Source organism: Apodemus sylvaticus, chromosome X, assembly GCF_947179515.1.
Source record: "Apodemus sylvaticus chromosome X, mApoSyl1.1, whole genome shotgun sequence".
Lineage (NCBI taxonomy): Eukaryota > Metazoa > Chordata > Mammalia > Rodentia > Muridae > Apodemus > Apodemus sylvaticus.
In genome coordinates this window covers 102,891,441-102,910,966 of record NC_067495.1, presented here as the reverse complement: position 1 = coordinate 102,910,966, position 19,526 = coordinate 102,891,441, and the positions used below count along the sequence as shown (strand labels likewise).

Sequence of the window (19,526 nt, the reverse complement as noted above, 5' to 3'; positions counted from 1 at the left end):
CCCAAGATCTAAATTACTTTAAAAGTCCCACAGTCTTTACATATTGAAAGTTCAATCACCTTAAAATGTCCAATATCTTTAAAATTCAAAGTCTTTTAAAAATTCAAAGTCTCTCAACTGTGGGCTCCAATAAATACTTTCTTCCTTCATGAGGGAAACATATCAGGGCACAGTCGCAACCAAAAACTCAAACTCCAATAGTTCAATGTCTGGGATCCAACTCATGATCTTCTGGGCTCCTCCAAGGATTTGGGTCACTTCTTCAGCTCTGCCCTTTGTAGCACACAGCTTGCCTTCTAGGCTCCAGCTGCCTGTACTCCACTGCTGCTGCTGTTCTTGGTGGTAATCACATGGTACTGGCATCTCCAAAACGCTGCTATCTTCCACTGTAATTAGGCTTCACCAATAGCCTCTCATAGGCTCTCATCAGGGTGACAAGTCTCTGCTCCTATGCATGACCCCTTCAAGTCATGGGCCACCAATTGCAACTGAGGCTGCACCTTCACCAATGGCCTTCCGTGGCCTCTCACTGTGCCAAGAGCCTCAGCTGCTCTTCATGACCCCTTCATGCCTTCAAAACCAGTACCATCTGGGTGACTCTTACAGTACCAAGTCCAGCCACAGCAGAAAATACAATTGTGGCTATCTCTGGAACACACTCTCTGTGCTCTTAGAAAATACTTCCAAGAAGATTTCATCTCAGTGATGCTGGTCTCTTCTTAATCACCGCTAATTTCTTAGCTCCAGCTAACCAGCATCAATAGTCCCAGTAACACAAAGGTTTGCTTTAGTGGTTCTGGTATCTTGTTACTCACAGCTGATTCTTCAGCCGCAGCTAACCCAAACCACAGAATCTTCACAATCAAAACATGGCCACTGTAAGAGTGTTTAATTTTCCCTCTGAAATTTCACAAGCCAGGCCTCCATCTTTTGCACTGTTCTTAACATTGTCTTCCAAGCTCCTACAGAACTTTCCACCGAGCTCTTGATATTCTAATGGCTTTTCTGGCTCAAAGTTCCAAAGTCCTTCCACAATCCTCCCCAAAACATGGTCAGGATGTCACAGGAATACCCCCCTATGCTGGTACCAATTTGTCTTAGAAAGGGTTTCTATTCCTGCACAAACATCATGACCAAGAAGCAAGTTGGGGAGGAAAGGGTTTATTGAGCTTACACTTCCACATTGCAGTTCATCACTAAAGGAAGTCAGGACTGGAACTCAAGCAGGTCAGGAAGCAGGAGCTGATGCAGAGTCTTTTCCTCTGAACGGACAAATAATATAGTGGTTCACTGATTTTAAAAATGATTAAAAGATCAGGGAAAATCTGAAAAATAAGTTCCTTCCATACCCCAAATCCTTCCATTTGGCCTTCCTTTATATCTCCCCCAGCCCCTGGAGCCCTTGAGACTACTCAAAAGAAGACATACCAACAGAAGCAGTCCATAGGTGGTTTCAGTTCTAGTATATTAATGGATGTTAGCCATGGTGGTGAATAATTTTATGTGTTCACTAGTGTAGGCTTTGGTTCACAGATGCTTCGTCAGTCATCTAGATGTTACTGTCAAGAGATTATTTGGAAGAATGAACATTTAAACTAGTAGTCTTTGACTAAAACAGACTAGTCTATGTTGTGTGAGTAGACCACATTCAATGCTTGAAGAATTTCCTGAAAAAGAAAATTTGCTTCCAAATGTGGGTGGGGGACCAGTGAGAATACTCAGTGAGTAAAAATGTGTCCTGTGCAAGTCTGATGACCTTAACCCATGTTTAACAAGCAGGGCTCAGTGGCAAGCATCTCTAATCTAGTACTCCCAAGGGAACACAGGAGGCATAAACAGGAGAATAGTCTAGAAGCTCATGGGCCATTTAGCCTAGAGTTTATATACCATCTGTAGAAACTAGAGTAACTCTGCCTCAATAAGTTGGAAGGAGAGAAGTGACACCCAAAATGGCTCTTGGACCTATCGTGTATGCCAAAAACCCATGCAGCCATCACACAACCCCCATAGCCCTAATTTTCTTTTCTTTTCTTTTCTTTTCTTTTCTTTTCTTTTCTTCTCTTCTCTTCTCTTCTCTTCTCTTCTCTTCTCTTCTCTTCTCTTCTCTTCTCTTTTCTAAGTATTTTCTTCATTTACTTTTCAAATGTTATCCCGTTTCCTGATTTCCCCTCAGGGACCTCCTATCCCACCACTTCCCTCTGTTTCTATGAGGGTGCTCCTTCACCCACCCACTCCTGACTCCCAGCCTGGCATTCCCCTACACTGGGGCATCGAGCCTTCACAGGACCAAGGAAGACCATCTCCTCCCACTGATGCCTGACAAGGCCATCCTCTGCTACATAAGTGGTTGGAGCCATGGGTCCCTCCATGTATACTCTTTGCTTGGTGGTTTAGTCCTTGGGAGCTCTGGTGGGGTCTTGTTGGTTGAAACTGTTCTTCCTATGGAGTTGCAAACCCCTTCAGCTCCTTCAGTCCTTTCGCTAACTCCTCCATAGGGGTCCCCTAACTTCTCCATAGCCACCCCCTGCTCAGTCAAATGGTTGGCTGCAAACATCCCCATATGTATTTGTCAGGCTCTGGTAGAGCCTATCAGAGGAGATGGCTGTGCCAGGTTCCTGTCAGCAAGCACTTCTTGGCATCCACAATGGTGTCTGGATTTGGTAACTGCATATGGGATGGAGTGGGGAAGTCTGTGGATGGCCTTCCCTTTAGTCTCTGCTCCACATTTTGTCTCCGTATTTCCTCCCTTGAGTATTTTGTTCCCCCTTCTTAAGAAATACTAAAGCATCCGCACTTAAATCTTCCTTCTTTCTGAGATCATGTGGTCTGTGAATTGTGTCTTGGGTATTCCAAGCTTTGGGGCTAATATCCACTTATCAGCAAGTGCATACCGTGTGTGTGTGTGTGTGTGTGTGTGTGTGTGTGTGTGTGTGTGTGTGTGCGCGTATGTGTGTGTGTTTGTGATTGGGTTGCCTCACTCAGGCTATTTTCTAGTACCATCCATTTGCCTAAGAATTTCATAAACTCATTGTTTTTAATAGCTGAGTAGTACTCCATTGTGTATATATACCATAGTTTCTGTATCCATTCCTCTGTTGAGGGACATCTGGGTTCTTTCCAGCTTCTGGCTATTATAAATAAGGCTGCTATGAACATACTGGAGCATGTGTCCTTATTACATGTAGGAGCATCTTCTGGATATATGCCCAGGAATTGTATAGCTGAGTCCTCTGGTAGTTTTTTGCCCAATTTTCTGAGGAACTGCCAAACATATTTCCAGAGTGGTTCTACCAGCTTGCGATCTGACCAGCAGTTGAGGAGTGTTCCTCTTTCTCCACATCCTTGCCAGTAACAGCATGTCTCCTGAGTTTTTGACCTTAGCCATTCTGACTGATGTGAGGTAGCATCTCAGTGTTGTTATGATTTGCATTTCCCCTATGACTAAAGATGTTGAACATTTCTTTAGTTGCTTCTCAGCTATTCAGTAATCCTCAGTTAAAAATTCTTTGTTTAGGTCTGTAACACATTTTTAATAGGGTCTTAATTCCTACTGAGAAAGCTGTTAGTTACCAGCAAGCTGAGTGGCAGTACTGCACCCTCATGCTGGACATTGTTGTGGTTCCTCAGCATCACAGTTGGATTAGACTGCCTGTTGCCTCGCTCCTTTGTAAGCTTGCATGGTGCTTCGTGGTACCATGAAAGCTAGTCTTCAGGAAGAAGCCATTCAGGCTGATACCATACTAGGAACTCTGTACTTTGTGATGTGCATGGTGTTTACAGCAATGGGGACTTAATTCATCTTTGTGGAGCAGCAAGGGCAATAGCAACAGGCTACATCTTCAAAGAGTCAAAAGCATTCACTATCAATAGCTTCAGAGAAATGTAAATTCAAACTAATAAAATCCACTATCTGTCCATCAGGTTTTTTTTTTAATTTTATTTATTGAATATCATCTTCATTTACGTTTCCAACGGTAAAACTTTTCCCAATTCCCCCCCTCCCCAAAGACCCCCAACACCTCCTCCCACCCCCTGCCTCCAAGTATATGCCCTTCCAACCGACCCACTCCCACCCACATTCCCCTCGATTTCCTTTTGTTGAGGCATCTATTGAGCCTTCACCTGGCCAAGGACCACTCCTCCCATTGATGCCCAACAACACATTCCTCTGCCACATTTTTGGCTGGAATCATGTGTGCCCCTTGGTTGATGGTTTAGTCCCTGGGAGTCCTGGGGTGTCTGGGTTGCTGACATCATTGTTCTTCCCATGGGACTGTAAACCCCTTCAGCTCCTCCGGACCACCCTCCAGCTCCTCCATTGGGGACCCCACGCTCAGTCCAATGGCTGGCTGCTAGCATCTGCCTCTGTATATCTAAGGCTCTGGCAGTGCCCCTCCAGAGACAACTATGGTATGCTCCTTTTGGTATACACTTCTTCTCATCCATAGTAGTGTCAGGGTTTGGTGACTGTTTATAGGATGAATCCCCAGGTAGGGCAGTCTCTGGGTGGCCTTTACTTCAGTTTCTGCTCCACACTTGTCTCCTTTATTGCTCCTGTGAGTATTTTGTTCCCTTTCTCAGAGAAACCAACACACCCTCACTTAAGTCCTCCTTCTTCTTAAGCTTCCTGTGATCTGTAACTTGTTTATTTTGAGTTTTTGGGCTAACACCCACTTATCAGTGAGTGTATACCATGTGCATTCTTTTGTGACTGGGTTACCTCGCCCAGGATGACACTTTCTAGTTCCATCCATTTACCTAAGAATTTTATGAATTCATTGTTTTAAATAGCTGAATAGTATTCCATTATGTATATATACCACAGTTTCTGTATCCATTCCTCTGTTGAAGGATCTGAGTTCTTTCCAGCTTCTGGCTATTATAAATAAGGCAGCTATATGAACATAGTAGAGCATGTGTCCTTATTACATGTAGGAGCATCTTCTGGGTATATGCCCAGGAGCTGGGTCCTCAGGTAGTACTATGTCTAATTTTCTGAGAAATCGGCAAATTGATTTCCAGAGTGGTTTTACCAGCTTGCAATCCCACCAACAATGGAAAAAGTGTTCCTTTTGACCCACATCCTCTCCGGCATCTGCTGTCCCCTGAGTTTTTCATCTTAGCCATTCTGACCAGTGTGAGGTGGAATCTCAGTGTTGTTTTGATTTGCATTTCCCTGATAACTAAAGATGCAGAACATTTCTTTAGGTGCTTTAGAGCCATTCGAGTTTCCTCAGTTGAGAATTCCCTGTTTAGCTCTGTACCCCATCTTTTAATAGGGTTATTTGTCTCTCTAGAGACTAACTTCTTGAGTTCTTTGTATACGTTGGATATCAGTCCCCTATCAGATATAAGATTAGTAAGGATCTTTTCCCAGTTTGTTGGTTACCATTTTGTCCTATTGTTCTTTGCCTTACTGAAGCTTTGCAGTTTTATGAGGTCCCATTTGTAGATTCTTGTTCTTAGAGCATAAGCCATTGGTGTACTGTTCAGGAACTTTTCCCCTGTGCCCATGTGTTTAAGATACTTCCCCACTTTCTCCTCTATAAGCTTCAGTGTGTCTGGTTTTATGTGTAGATCCTTGATCCACTTGGACTTGAGCTCTGTACCAGGAAATAAGAATGGGTCAGTTTGCATTTTTCTGCATGTTAAACTCCAGTTGATCCAGCACCATTTGTTAAAAATGCTGTCTTTTTTCCATTGGATGTTTTTAGTTCTTTTGTCAAATATGAAGTGACTGTACGTGTGTGGGTTCTTTTCTTGGTCTTAAATTCTATTCCATTGATCTTCCTGCCTGTCTCCATAACGATACCTAACAGTTTTTATCACTATAACTCTGTAGTAGAGCTTGAGGTCAGGGATGGTAATTCCCCCAGAAGATCTTTCGTTGTAGAGTTCCTGGGTTTTTTGTTATTCCTGATGAATTTGAAAATTGCTCTTTCTAGATCTATGAAGAATTGATTTGGGTTTTGATGGGGATTGCATTGAATCTGTGGATTGCTTTTGACAAGATGTCCATTTTTACTATATTGATCCTGCCAGTCCATGAACATGGGAGATCTTTCCATCTTCTGAGAACTTCTTTGATTTCTTTCTTCAGATGCTTGAAGTTCTTATCATGCAGATCTTTCACTTGATTCGTTAGTGTCACACCTAAGTATGACATATTATTTGGGACTATTTTGAAGTGTGTCATTTCCCTAATTTGTTTCTCCTCTTGTTTATCCTTTGAGTAGAAGAAGGCTACTGATTTGCTTGAGTTAATTTTATATCCAGGCACTTTGCTGAAATTGTTTATCAGCTTTAGGAGTTATCTCGTGGAAGTTTGGGGGTAGCTTAAGTATACTGTCGTATCATCTGCAAATAGTGATATTTTGACTTCTTCCTTTCTAATTTGTATACCTTTGGCCTCCATTTGTTGTCTGACTGCTTGCTCTGGCTAGGACTTCAAATACTGTACTGAATAGTTAGAGAGAGAGAGAGAGAGAGAGAGTGGGCAGCCTTGTCTGGTTCCTGATTTTAGTGGGATTGCTTCAAGTTTCTCTCTGTTTAACTTGATATTCACTACCAGTTTGCAGCATATTGCTTTCAGTATGTTTAGGTATGGGCCTTGGATTCCTGATCTCTCTAAGACTTGTATCATGAAGGGATGCTGGATTTTTCAAAAGCCTTTTCAGCATCTAATGAAATGTCCATGTGCTTTTTTTTTTCCTTTAGTTTGTTTATGTAGTGGATTACATTGATAGATTTCGGTATATTGAACCATCCCTGCATCCCTGGGATGAAGCCTACCTGATCATGGTGAATTATAGTTTTGATGCATTCTTGGAATTGCTTGGCCAGAATTTTGTTCAGTATTTTTGCATGGATGTTCATGAGGGAGTTTGGTCTGAAGTTCTCCTTCCTTGTTTGGTCTTTGTTGGTTTAGGTATAAGCATTATTGTGACTTCATAGAATGAGTTTGGTAGTGTTCCTTGAGTTTCTATTTCATTGAATAGTTTGAAGAGTATCGGTATTAGCTGATTGAATTCCCCACTTTTTTGATGTAAGACTATTAACAACTGCTTCTATTTCCTCGGGACTTATGGGACTATTTAAATGTTTTATCTGATACTGTCTTAACATTGGTACCTGGTATGTATCTAGAAAGTTGTCCATGTCCTCCAGATTTTCAAACTTCATTGAGTATAAACTCTTGTAGTAGGATCTGATGATTGTTTTAATTTCCACAATTTCTGTTATGTCTCCCTTTTCATTTCCGATTTTATTAATTTGAATACTGTCTCTGTGCCTTGTGGTTAATCTGGATAAGCGTTTATCTATCTTGTTGATTTACTAAAAAAACCAACTCCTTGTTTTGTTGATTCTTTGTATAGTTCTTTTTGTTTCTATTTGGTTGAGTTCAGCCCTGAGTTTGATTATTTCCTGCTGTCCACACTTCTTGGGAGTATTTGCCTCCTTTTGTTCTAGAGCTTGCAAGTGTACTGTCAAGCTGTTAGTATAAACTCTCTCCATTCTCTTTTTGGAGGCACTCAGGACTATGAGCTTTCCTCTTGGCACTGCTTTCATTGTGTCCCATAAAATTGTATGATGTGTCTTCATTTTCATTAAATTCTAAAAAATCTTTAATTTCTTTCTTTATTTCTTCCTTGACCAAGCTATTGTTTAGAAGAGCATTGTTCCAAGTCCACATGTATGTGTGTTTTTCATTGTTTTTGTTTGAGCTTAAGAACAGCCTTAGGCTGTGGTGATCTGTTCAGTTATATGGAATAATTTCAATGTTTCTGTATCTGTTGAGCCTGTTTTGTGAGCAATTATATTGTCAATTTTGGAGAAGGTACCATAGGTGCTGAGAAAAAGGTTTATTATTTTGCTTTAGGGTGGAATGTTCTATAAATATCTGTTAGATCCATTTGGTCCATAACTTCAGTTAGTTTCACTGTATCTCTGTTTAGATTCTGATTCCATGATTTGACCATTGTTGAGAGTGGGTATTGAAGTCTCCCACTATTATTGTGTAGGGTACAATGTGTGCTTTGAGCTTCTTTAATGAATGTGGGTGCCCTTGTGTTCAGATCATAGATGTTCAGAATTAAGAGTTCATCTTGGTAGACTTTTCCTTTGACCAGTATGAAGTGTCACTCCTTATCTTTCTTGACAACTTTTGGTTGAAAGTCAGTTTTATCTGATATAAGAATGGCCCTCCAGCTTGTTTCTTGGGACCATTTGCTTAGAAAATTGTTTTCCAACCATTGACTCTGAAATAGTGACTTTCTTTGTCACTGGGGTGGGTTTCTTGTATGCAGCAAAACGTTGGGTCCTGTTTATGTATCCAGTCTGTTCATCTATGCCTTTTTATAGGGGAATTGAGACCATTGATATTAAGAGATATTAACGAAAAGTGATTGTTGCTTACTGTTATCTTCTTTGTGTAGCTATCTTCTATTGGGTTTGTTGAAAGATTACCTTATTGCTTTTTCTATGGTATGGTTTCCTCCTTTGTGTTTGTATTTTTCACCCATTATCCTTTGTAGAGCTAGATTTCTGGAAAGATATTGTGTAAATTTGCTTTTGTGATGTAATGTCTTGTTTTCTCCATCTATGGTAATTGAACGTTTTGCTGTGTATAGTAGTCAGAGCTGGCATTTGTGTTCTCTTAGGGTCTGTATGAGATCTGCCCAAGATCTTCTAGCTTTCATTGTCTCCAGTGAGAAGTCTGGTATAATTCTGATAGGTCTGCCTTTATAAGTTACTTGACCTTTTTCCCTTACTATTTTTAATATTCTTTCTTTGTTTAGTGCATTTGGTGTTTTGATTATTATGTGCCAGGAGAATTTCTGTTCTGGTCCAGTCTTTTTGGAGTTCTGTAGGTTTCTTGTATATTCGCGGGCATCTATTTCTTTACTCTCTTCTATACCTATAATCCTTTGGTTTTGTCTTCTCACTGTGTCCTGGATTTCCTGGATATTTTGGGCTACAAGCTTTTTGTATTTTGCATTTTCTTTGACTATTGAGTCAATGTTTTCAATGGTATGTTCAGCACTTAAGGTTCTTTCTTCTATCTCTTGTTTTCTGTTGTTTGTATTTTTTGTGTTTGTATTTTTCACCCATTATCCTTTGTAGAGCTAGATTTCTGGAAAGATATTGTGTAAATTTGCTTTTGTGATGGAATGTCTTGTTTTCTCCATCTATGGTAATTGAACGTTTTGCTGTGTATAGTAGTCAGAGCTGGCATTTGTGTTCTCTTAGGGTCTGTATGAGATCTGCCCAAGATCTTCTAGCTTTCATTGTCTCCAGTGAGAAGTCTGGTATAATTCTGATAGGTCTGCCTTTATAAGTTACTTGACCTTGCATCTATGACTTCTGAATTCTTTCCAAGGTTTTCTATCTTCAGAGATGTCTCATTTTGTGATTTCTTTATTGTTTCTATTTCCATTTTAGATCCTGGTTAGTTTTGTTCAATTACTTCACTTGATTGTTTGTTTGTACTTGCAATTCTTTAAGGAATTTTTGTGTTTTCTCTTTAAGGACTTCTACCTATTGACCTGTGTTCTCCTGTATTTCTTTTAGGGATTTTTGTTATTCCTCTTTAAGGGATTCTGCGTGTTGACTCATATTCTCCTATAATTCCCTATGGGAATTTTGTGTTGCCTCTTTAAGGGCTCCTGCCTGTTGACCCATGTTCTCCCATATTTCTTTAACTGATTTTTGTGTTTCCTCCTTAAGAGCTTCCACCAGTTGATCCATATTCCTTTGTATTTCTTTAAGGGATTTTTGTGTTTCCTCTTTAATGGCTTCTACCTGTTGACCCATGTTCTACTCTATTTCTTTAAGGGAGTTATTTATGTCCCCGTTGAAGTCCTCCATCAGCAATATGAGATGTGATTTTAAATCTAGCTCTTGCTTTTCTGATGTGATGGAGTATCCAGGATTTGCTGTTGTGGGAGAACTGAGTTCTGATGGTGCCCTGTTGCCTTGGTTTCTGTTGGTAATGATCTTGTGTTTGCCTTTGGCCAGCTAGTTATCTCTGTTGTTAGCTGGTCTTGCTGTCTCTATCTTCTCTGTCCTGCAGACCTGTGTTTCTGTACTCCTGGGATTCCCTTTCTCTCAAATGCCCAGCAAACATCTTTCTCCAGGAAGCATAAGGTGATGGGATCTCCCCTGTGGCAGACTTAGAAAGGGTCAAATGGGGGCTGGAGAGATGGCTCAGCGGTTAAGAGCACTGACTGCTCTTCCAGAGGTCCTGAGTTCAAATCCTAGCAACCACATGGTGGCTCACAACCATCCTTAACAAGATCTGACGCCCTCTTCTGGAGTGTCTGAAGACAGCTACAGTGTACTTATATATAATAAATAAATAAATCTTTAAAAAAAAAAAAAAAGAAAGGGTCAAATGTCCTGCAGACTGCTAGTTCTCAAATGTTCTGCTGCCGCCAGTTCTCTAGAAAGTATCAGAAAGTAGGATCCTCTCTGTGGCAGAAGTGGTAGATGGGCTTCTTTCATTGTTGTAGGGATAGCTTTCTAGGGATCTGCGAATTAACATGCCAGAAAAATAGAGCAGGAATATTTGTTTGATTTGTTTCCTAAATTGTTTGCTGATAATGTAATTAGCTCATGCCTGAACATTGACTCCAATTGCCACCCTGGGCCCCAGCTGTGTTTCCAAAGCACTACCCCTCACTGCCTGAACTTATCCCCTAGGATTCCTGCCTTTTCCCTCCTGTCCATCATCTCTGATCCTCCAAGCAGGACTTTGGGGTTTTTTAGTTAGTTAATTAAATAATTAATTAATTTACAATCCAGCCATTGCCCCCTCCTGTTTTTCTTTCCCACAGTTCTTCACCATAGACTTCCTCCCCTCAACCCCCCTCCCCTCACTTTTTCCAAGAGGATGCTCCCAACCACCAGGCCTCTTCCCTCCCTGGAGCCTCAAGTCTCAGGAGGACTCAGCACAACTTCTCCCACTGAGGCCAGACCAGGCAGTGCTGGAGGCCTAGAACCACCTCATGTATGCTGCCAGGTTAGCCCGCTGGGGGTAAGGTGATGTTCTGAGGGCAGGAGAGCTGGTATGCTCTGACCTCAGCTGCCTCCAGCTTTCACAGCTCAATCAGGTCATCCCCCTGCTGTGGCCGGCAAGTTGGCAATCAGCTGAGCTGCCTTGGAGTCACCCTCAGCAGAGATGGTGGCTGCCTCCTGCTGCTGCTCAGCCTTTTCCACCTCAGTCTGGCTCTCTCTGCTTCCCTCCTCCGTGAACTCCTTCCCGGAGGTCAGATGTGTCAGGGACCCTTCATCCAGGATGAGTCCAACTGTTGCTGCTCGCTCTGCGCTGCCATCACTCAGTCGCCTGGAGACCAGCTCTCCCCGAGTCATCAACTCTCCAGCATCCAAGTGAGCCACCACGGACTCGAGGACCTCTGTGGTGACAGATGGCAGCCCCGCTCACCACAGTCCTCGCTGATGCTGGTATAGATTTGAGGAAGCTGGCTGGCCACGCGCTGGAAGAGGATGTGCACTGTGCTGTGGACATTCCACAAGTCTTTGCTTCCAGTACCTGCACGTTCCGTTGTCAAGAGCGGCAGTCAAAGATAACTGGTTTCTGTACTCAAGGGTTGAGAAAGTGAGTCTCTTTCCCTACCACAATGTTCTGCACTCCATGGAATCAGTTAAAGATGGCAGTTCTGTGTCCAGCGTCCACATTACATAAAGCAGAGTTCCCACACCTCATGAAACTGCTAACGCCAGGATGAGCTTTCTGATGGACTCAAACACGTTGGCAGTTCCGATGACGCCTTCTGCATCCACTCACACCCATTTTCACTCTGATCTCCACATGAATTCCCCAGCCCCGCATTGGAAAGAACCTTCATATACCATTGTAGTGGTGTAAACTAATAAAGACACCATAGAAATCTATGTGGAAGCTTCTCAAAAGACCCAAACCACAACTGTCATTTCTGGACACATGTCCGTATGACTGATTCTACTTCACACTACAGAGATATTTTTACATGAATGTTTATGGCTGCTCTATCCATACATTATTATAAAATAATAATAAATAATAATAAATGAGACCACCATAGATGTCCACTAGCACAATGAATGGATAATAAAACATAATATAAATATACCATTGAATTATAGTCAGTTATAAGGAAAAATGAAATTATAAAATGAGAGGAAAATGGATGGACCTAGAAAAAAATTAAGTGAGGTACCTCAGGTACAAAGGGCATATGCTCCTTCTCAGATGTAGAGTGCAGTGGCTGTTATATATGTTTATCTAGGGGAGTAAAAGTAGGTAAAGTTCAGGGACCTCGAAAGGATGCTGTAAGGCAGTGGAGTGTTAAAGACAAAGTAATCAAGTAGGAAGTGGAATACTGCAACATAAAAGGTTTCAGTGAAAAAAATCGGGATAGGGAAAGAAGGCAGAAGCAAGATCAGGGGAGAGAATCAGCCAAATTTAAATATGTATCAAAATGCTGTATGGAAACTTATTACTTTGTGAACTAATTATGGAAAAAAAAATAGGTTTTCCTCTTAAAGACAAGTCCAAGGACCTGAGTTAAATTTCCTAATACCCACCCACATGATGGAAAGAGAGAGCAAACTTTGGCAGGATGGCCTCTGTCCTCCATATGTCCTCCACTTTCACACATATACTCATACACATGAAATGAATGGAATAAGTTGAAATAAAACATTAAAAAGGAAGTGGAAGTTTGAGGTTGCCTATAATTCACGAAACTTGGCATTTCAAAAACAAACAAACAAAAAAAGGATGTGATAAAACTCCATTCTCTCCACAGATGATTGCATGAATTAATTCTGTATATTTTCATCATTATCAATGAACAAAATATTTCTGATATCTACTTTTCCCTTTTCAGTGATGTTAGCAATTTTGATATATATTGCCTTACTCCAGTACTTCATTCATGCTGCTTCTATAATTCTGTCTCCTATTAGGCATAATTGAAAACTTCATTTTAGAGAAATCTCTCTCCATTAATTTTTATGATTTACCTTGAGTTATAGTTCAGTTAGCAAAATTAGGAGAAATGCTTGATTCCATTACCTTTTAAAAGACCATTTAAAAATATTTTATACCATTTACCAAAAATGACTGGGATGTGAGTCACCCTGTCTGCTGGTGTTAAATTCCCTAATACCTGCCCACATGATGCAGGTGTGCATGTGTGTATGCGCACACATGTGTGTATAGGGAGTGCATCATTATAAACTTATGGAGTTCTTAATATTGTAATCATTTCATTTACCACAGATATCATTATTAATGCTCACATTATCACTGTTTGGCCAGACTGGCTTTTGCTTCCCTTTGAATGACCCACATACTTCGTTGTGTTTGTACAGTGCTACAGAATAACCATATGCTCTTCACAAAACAAATTTCCCAAGTTTAGACACATGCACACAACCATGAATGAATCATCATATTCAGAGAAACAGACTTATCTTTCACACTCCCAACATTTCTTGTTGATCCTTCCCTCAGACCTCTATACTTTCCTCAATCCTGGGATAATAAACAATTCTCATTTCAGTGTTTTAGAATCAAATGTGTGGAAATTCAAAATGCACATGCTTTCTTTTCCAACTTCTTTTGCTGAATAAAATTATTTTGACCCTTCTGTTGCCTGTACTCTACTTATGGTTGATATTCTCCTGAGTTTTGCATTCCATTGCTTCCTTATTAGTTTCTTCTAGTTGTGACCAAATGCCTGAAAGGAACCAAAGTAAGGGAGGAAGTAGGCTTACTTTTGGCTCCCAGTTTAAGGATATAGTCTACCATGACAGGGAGGTCATAGTATGGTAGAGAGATATGCTAGCTGCTTACACTGTGGCTACAATCAGAAAAAAAAAGAGGTGAGCACTGTTTCTTTGCTTGCTTTTTCCTTCGTTTGCTTCTCTGTTGCTATGATTAACACCATTACCAAAAGCAACTTTGGGAGAAAGGGGTTAATATTAGCTTCCTATCACTGAGGGAAGTCAGGACAGGAACTCAAGCAGGGCAGGAACCTGGAGGCAGGAGCTGATGTAGAGGCCATGGAGGGTGCTGCTTACTGGCTTGCTCCACATGGCTTCCTCAGCCTGCCTTCTTATGCAACCCAGGACTATCTGCTCATTCTCAGGGATGAAGAAAATGCCCCATAGACATGCCCATAGGCTAGCTGATAGAATTCCTCAAATTAGGTTTCCTCTTCTCACCTGAATTTATTTGTGTAAAGTGGGAAAAAGGCTAATGAGCACAGCCTATGTCATGGTGGCATCCATACTTGGGGTATGTTTTTCCATCCTCAATAAACCTTTCTAGAAATACCCTTGTAGATGTGCCCAGGGGTCTGTTTCCATGATGACTCTAAGCTCAGTCAAGTAGATAACAAATATTAATAATCATATCTTGCACAACTACCTTTTTAAAAAAGATATAATGAATGTTGTACAATTTCTCAGATTGGCTAATATATCATTTTAAGTATTATATAAAAAATTGCTGCCTAATATAAGAAGACAAAGATGGTTTTCCTAATTTTTCTACTAAAAGTTTTAAAGCTTAGTGGTTGTATTTTAATGCTCACATAAAAATACATTGATTTCATGCATAGCATAAGGTGCAGGTCAAAAGTCATTACTTGTTTATTCTGTATGTGGATGTCCACCTGTTCTAGACTCTTCATTTCTGAATTACCTTTGTATCTCAATAAAAACTAATTGGCAGTGTATATCAATTGTGTAACAGGGTGAAAAATCCCTTTTACTTCTTGCTTTGCTTTGTCTTTTTACCACAAAAAGACAATAAACTTCTTTCTTCAAATTTACTTTTTACCCCTACATAGATTTTAGCTGGTCACATGTAGTTCTTTCTTTCTCTAATCATATGATTAGTTACATTGTTTGGGGATTATTAATTGTTAAACCAACCTATAATGCATGAAATAAATTACATTTGTCCATAAGATCCATCACTTTTATATATTATTGAATTTAAAACCTAAATTTGTGTGAACCTTTTACCTATATACCTTAAAAAAATAATGGAGGCACAACCACACATATGTCATATGCCCATCCAAGAGGAAGCAAATGCTCAGAAGAAACAGAAATGAAAACTGAGTGAAACAAATCAAAATAGTAGCTAGTCTCCACACACTTAGGCATTCGAAAAAATAACCTTTTAAGAATAGAAAGAGACTCTTTCTCCCCACCAACCTGAAACCATTTGCCACTGCATTTAGGGTGGAACTTGAATTAGTTCTAAAAAATACTGCTCTGCATTAGTGACACTTGAATCAGTAAGATAGGAAACAATCCTTCAGACAGGTTTGTGGCAGAATCTGTGTACGACTAGTAATTTTTTTCCTTGAAACTTGATTGAAATACACACCTAGGCCATATTGCCCAGAAGTTTCCATTATGGGGATATTTATAACTCTCAGTTGAATTTCCTTAATAGGTAAAGAACTTTCCACATTCTCTACTATTTTTTTCTTCAGTGAGATTTGATATTTTGTGTTTTGTGAAAAAGTAACAAAAGATGTAACCAGGGCTTTACCACAAACATGCTTTCTAAAACAATATTTTTGTATCACTTTGCCTAAAAATAGAAAAGTAGATAAGTTTTAAAGTCATGACACAGAATGAGACTAGAAATACTGGACCACTTTGTGTGGTGTTGGCTGATTCCAAAATATTTGACATGAAGTTCAAATTTCATTTTTGATAGGTGCAGCTTTGTGTGTGAGGGAGAGAGAGAGAGAGAGAGAGAGAGAGAGAGAGAGAGAGAGAGAGAGAGAGAGAGAGAGAGAGAGAGAGAGAGACTTTTAAAGTCAGTTCCACTAATAAAGCAGACTTCTTGTCTAGTTTCTATTTTCTGCAAGTGAGAAGGGATTAGGCTGTTTCTCCTAATTTTAGAAATCCAGGCATACATGACAAGTTGGTTGGCTTTGCTCATGATGCAAGCAAAATGAAACCTCACTCCTGAAAGAATTTTTGTCTTAAAATTACAGCCATAAAATGAAGTTGAAATAACTTCATGTTCTTGGCAAATAAAGATTGAGGTCTTGTTCAGCTATGGACTGGGTTTTGTACCTTGTATGATTTTCCCCTTTTATTGAAAATAGATTTCTTTTCTCATACAACATATCCTGATTATAGTTTCCCCTCCTTCTGCTCCTCCATGTTCCTCCCCATCCCCTGCACTCTGAATTCACTCCCTTCTGTGTCTCATTAGAAAAAAAAATAGGCTTCTAACAGATAACTCCCAAACGTGATGAAATTATATATATATATATATATATATATATATATATATATATATATATATATATATATATATAAAGATTAAACAAAAGTCATCACATTAAAGTTGGACATGGCAACAACACAAGAGAAAATAGTCCCAAGAACAGGAACAAGAGTTAGAGAGCCACTCATTTTTACAGTCAGGAATTCCATAAACTACTAAGCTAATAGTTATAGTATATACAGAGGTCTCTGTGAGTTCATATGGGCCATTTCTAGTTGATTCAGAGGGCCTTGCTCTCCTGGTGTCCCTCTGGTTCTAACAGTCTTTCTGACTCCTCTTCCAGGGGTTTTCCCTAACTCCAAGGACAGGGTTTTATGGTGACCTCTCATGTAGAATATATCTCTTTGTCTCTGTGTCTCTGTCTCCCTCCATCCCTCTGATTTCTCTCTCTCTCTCTCTCTCTCTCTCTCTCTCTCTCTCTCTCTCTCTCTCTCCCTCCCTCCCTCCCTCCCCTCCCCTCCCCTCCGTCCTTCCTTTGCTTCCTCCTTTCCTCCACAGCCTATCTATATAATGTCTGGCTGTGGCTATCTATATTTGTTCCCTTGTGTTGCCAGAGGAAGCATCTCTGATGATGACTGGCTAATCTTGACTATCGAATTTCTGGTTCCTGATTACATAGGCAGTGTCAGGTATGGGTTCCTTCTGGTTAAGTGGGCTTTAATTCAAATCAAACATTGGTTGGCTCCTCCCAAAGGTTCCATGCCATCCCTAGCATATATTTCAGGGAAGACAGATTGTAGGTTAAGGGTTTCATGGATGGTTGCTGATTACATTTCTCTTTTGTTAGCCTACAGAGTATCTTCCTGTAGTAAAGAAATTAATACAGAGTGGTAAAGAGTCCCTGCAGGCACCAGCTCAACTGCCTCATCTTCAATGGGGCCCTGCTGTCATTTTGCAGAGAGCAGCTTTTTGTTTTATCAACAGCTTGGGTAGTTCCCCCCACCATTCCTGATCTCTTCCCACACTTTCTCCTTCCAGCACATCTCTCCCCAACACCTGATTTCTCCATGCTAGTCCCCCAAAACCTCTAGTTGACCTGTAAAAATCTATTCTATTTTCCACTTCCAGGGATATTCGTGTGTGTCCCCCGTAAGCCCCTCCTCTTTACCTAACCTCTCTGAATCTATGGATTGTTGATTGGCTGTCTTTAACTTAGTGGCTAATATCCACTTATAAGTAAATACACATCATATTTATCTTTCTGAAACTGAGTTACCTCCCTCATGGTGATTTGTTTTCTAGTTCCATTTGCCTGCAAATTTCATGGTGTCATTTTTTTAAACAACTGACTAATACTTTGTTGTATAAATGTGTACCGCTTTTTCTTTATCCATTCTTCTGTTAAGGAGCATCTAGTTTGTTTCCAGTTTCTTTCTTATAAATAAAGCTTCAGTGAACATAATTGAGCAAGCACCCTTGTGGTAGGATGGAGTCTTGTTTCTTTATATGCCAAATAATGGTATAGCTGGGTTTTGAGGTAAATCAAGTTCCAATTTTCTAAGGAACCATCATATTGATTTTCAAAGTAGTTGTACAAATTTGCACTCCCACCAACAGTGGAGAAGTGTTCCCTTTGCTCCACATCCTTGCCAGCATGTGCTGTCACTTGAGTTTTTGATCTTAGCCATTTGATGGATATAAGATGGAATCTCAGAATTATTTTACTTCCACATTGTCCCAGTGACTAAGAATGTTGAATATTTATTTGTTTCTCACCCATTGGAGTTTCCTCTATTGAGAATTCTTTGTTTAGATCTGTTCACATTTTTAATTGAATTGTTTGTTTTGTTTGGTGTTTTGTTTGTTTGCTTGTTTGTTTTTGATATCTAGTTTCTTCTGTTCTTTATGTATTTTGGATATTTATATTCTATTGGATGTAAGGTTAGTGAAAAAGCCTTTTCCATTCTGTAGGCTGCGACTTTTTCTGATTGACAGTGTCTTTGCTTTACAAAATCTTTTTAGTTTCCTGAGGTCCCATTAATCAATTGTTGATCTTAGTGCTTGCACCATTGGTGTTCTGTTCAGAAAGGCATCTCCCGCACAAGTGCATTCAAGACTATTCCTCACATTCTCTTCTATGAGATTTAGTGTATCTGGTTTTATATTGAGGTCTTTGATCCACTTGGACTTGAGTTTTACACATGATGATATATATGGATCTATTTGCATTCTTGTAAGTGCAGGCATCTAGCTTGACCAGCACCATTTGTTGAATATGTTCTTTTTGCCAGTGTGCATTTTTTCTTCTTTATTAAAAAAAAAAAAGCAGGTGCCCATATGTGTTTGTATTAATGTCTTGGGCTTCAATTCAATTCCACTGATATGCCTTCCTGTTTTTATGTCAATATTATGTGTATTTTATTACTATTGTTCTGTAGTACAACATGAAATCAGGGATAGTGACACCTTCAGCAGTCCTTTTATTTTTCAGGATTGTTTTAGCTCTCTGATTTGTGTGATTTTTACAAGTTTATTTATTTATTTACTGATTTATTTACTTATTATATGAGTGCTCCACTGCGTGTAAACCTGAAGGCTAGAAAATGGTATCAGATTCCTTTATAGATGGTCATGAGCCACCATGTAAATGCTGGAAACTGAACTCAGGACCTCTGGAAGAACAGCTGGTGCTCCCCACAGAGCCATCTCCCCAGACATTCTGTGATTCTTTTTACCTTTCTTTATCCCTTCAAATTCATGAAAGATTGATTTTGTTTCCATCACCATCATAATCATTATCATGGTATATCAATTATACAAATTTATCACATACAGAATATACTTTTGTCGCATTCACCTCATCTTTACCATAATATCTTCACCTTGACCATTTTGTCTTAAAAAATCAACCTAGATTCTATGTATGAGAAAAATCATGTCTTCCTTTATTTCCTAGTCTGGCTTCTTTAGTCTCATATGATGTTCTCAAGTTTCATTTTCTTGTAATTGATACAATTTCATTCTTGTATGCCTGGGTAATTCTCCATTCTGTATATATGCAACATTTTCTTTGTCGATTTGCCTGTTGAGAGTATTTAGACTGCTTCCATATCTTGTAATTGTGAATGATGCCATATTATCCTTACATGTACAGCTGTCTCTATTGTGACTTACTTATCTAGCTTCCTTTAAGTATGGTAGCCTTAGTGTATGTTTTTTGGGACATCCCATACAGATTTCTGTAATGAGTAAAGTA

At 39.7% G+C, this 19,526-nt stretch overlaps 1 protein-coding gene and 1 pseudogene across 1 annotated transcript in view; one reads left to right on the top strand and one right to left on the bottom strand.

The window, feature by feature from the left end:
* The window catches only part of Col4a6 (collagen type IV alpha 6 chain), a 334,867-nt gene that overhangs the window by 121,898 nt on the left and 193,443 nt on the right, over positions 1 to 19,526 (top strand). The window lies entirely within an intron of this gene.
* On the bottom strand, positions 11,022 to 13,816 carry LOC127675445 (prohibitin 1-like; annotated as a pseudogene).